Raw genomic sequence first — 2,423 nt, forward strand, 5'->3', positions numbered from 1 at the left:
GCCAAGGATAACGGGAATTTGGCTCTTCGGATTTGGGACCGGTTCCGTGTCAATGCAATGAAATCAACGGGAAAGAAGAATTTATCAATTTTAATCAAGACATCCTCAATGATACCCCTAGGCTTTTTGATGGATCGGTCGGCAAGTTGCAAAACCACTGACGGCGTTTTCAAGTCTCCTAAGCCTAATTTGACATATACTGAGTATAGAAGAAGGTTAACACTTGCTCCTAAATCAAGGAGAGCCCGATTAATGATATGATCACCAATGATGCATGAAGTGGTAGGTGAACCGGGGTCCTTAAACTTTGGAAGAGTGTTATGTTGCAAAATTGGGCTTACTTGCTCGGTTAAGACCACTTTTCTAGGTGCTTGGCTTTTATCCTTCCTCTTTTGGGTACACAAGTCTTTCAAGAATTTGGCATAAGCCGGAATTTGCTTGATCGCATCCAAAAGCGGAAGATTAACTTTCACTTGCCTAAACAGATCCATAATTTCATTTGTTTTGGCATTTTGTTTGTCAATTGAAATGGATCCTTTTAAGGCATCCGGAAATGGAGCTTTTGGTTCAAAAACCTTTTCAGAATTTTTCTTTGAAGTCTCTTCAACACAAGAAGTTTTCAAATCATTTTGCAAATTTCTCTTTTCAAAAACACTTTTCAAATCACTTTTCAACACATTCTCATTTGAAAGATTATGCATATGCAATGAAGGAGGAATATGATATGAAACGGGACGGGTGTCAACTTTTGGTTGCACTGGTTCACTCTCTTCATTGGACATACCCACTTGGTTGTCCACAATCTTTCCGCTTCTCAAGGTAGTCACCGCATTGACATGTTCTATTGTGTGACCTTCCAATTAGGAATGAGTCTCCACAACACATTGTTTCTTTGGTGGGGCATTCAAAGGCATTTTTCCTTTCTCTCTTGCATTTAAAGTGCTAGCTATTTGCCCTACTTGGGTTTCTAGCTTTGCAATGCATTGAGAGTGAGAATGAAGTAATTGTGTGTTTGCCTCTAAAGTGCCCAAAGCGGTGTCATGTCCATGTGGTCATTTTGCACATGTCCATGGGGAAAATTGGAAGTAGAATGTAAAACACTTGAACAAGTCATACATGTCTCATTAGATGCATGATGAGAATGGTTAGGGAAGGAAGATACTTGATTCGCCGAGTTTTGGTTGATCAAGAATTGATCAAACCTTTGAGATAATGATTTCATCTTGGCGGCAATTTCATTGGAGTGGTCGACTTGATGTAAGCCAACACTCTTCCTACCACTAGAATTTCTACCATTCTTCGAAGATAAAGTTCAATGTAAAGAATTTTCACTCATGGTCTCATAAAGACGCCACACATCATCCACATGCCTATCAATGTAAGAGCCACCCATGGAAGTATCAACCATGCCCTTGTAATTATTCGATAAGCTCTCGAAGAAATATGGAACTAATTGCCATTTGGGCATGTCATGATGTGGACACTTCCTAAGCAATTCATTGAATCTTTCCCATGCCTCATGGAACGTTTCCCCATCCCCGTGTGAAAACTCTCGAATTGCGGTTCTCATGGCTTTGGTCTTAGAAACCGGATAATACTTCTTCAAGAACTCTTGTTACATTTCTGCCCAAGAAGTTATTGAAAAAGGCATAAGATTGTTAAACCAATATTTTGCCTTGTTTTTTAGGGTGAATGGAAAAAGTTTAAGCCTTAAGACCTCTTCCGGCATGTCCGTATATCTTATGATGGAACATACTTCAAGAAACTCATCCAAATGCTTGTAAGGTTCTTCACTTGGAAGTCCATGATAGTTAGGAAGCATTTGAATGGTTTGTAGTTTGATCTCATAGTGGTGTGCTCTAAATGATGGCAATTGAATGCATATGGGTGCATTATATTCATTAGGCACATAGTGATCTCTTAAAGCAAGAGGAGGATTAGCAATTAGAGGTGCAACATGGGCACCTTGATTGCCTTGAATGATGGGAGGTTCTGGAGCATAGATTGGCCTTGGCATTCCCAATGGAACTTGGCCTTGTTGTTGTTGTGGGGTGTGAATGATTGGCCTAGGCATGCCTAATGGAACTTGTATGTTTTCATGATGCACATTGGGATGGAGGATACCTTGTTGGTCTATGTGACCAAGGTCCTCCTCATAGTCCTCATTATGTACTTCCATTGTAGAAGTAGAATGATCAAAATTACCCCTTCCCCTAGGGTTTTGAACAATGGATTCAAGATGAAAATTTAGAGGGACAAGAGTGAGTATCAATGATCTACGACCATGCATGCACAATGCAACACAACAAGCAATAATGACAAACACTTCACCTTCACAATAAATCAACAGTCAACAAACTTCCTCCACATACAATGATCCTATACTCCCATGCTTTTAAAAGAATGCAAAGAACAATAAAATG

At 39.7% G+C, this 2,423-nt stretch overlaps 1 non-coding gene across 1 annotated transcript; it reads left to right on the plus strand.

Annotated features, from left to right (window-relative positions):
- Positions 1 to 1,466: 1,466 nt before the first annotated feature.
- LOC132297906 (small nucleolar RNA R71) lies at positions 1,467 to 1,573 on the plus strand. The gene has a single exon (XR_009479450.1). It is a non-coding gene; the product is annotated as a small nucleolar RNA R71 (small nucleolar RNA).
- The last annotated feature ends 850 nt before the right edge of the window (positions 1,574 to 2,423 follow it).

Source organism: Cornus florida, unplaced genomic scaffold (assembly GCF_030987335.1).
Source record: "Cornus florida cultivar Cherokee Brave unplaced genomic scaffold, ASM3098733v1 CherokeeBrave_3.0.0_Hap2_Chr02, whole genome shotgun sequence".
Lineage (NCBI taxonomy): Eukaryota > Viridiplantae > Streptophyta > Magnoliopsida > Cornales > Cornaceae > Cornus > Cornus florida.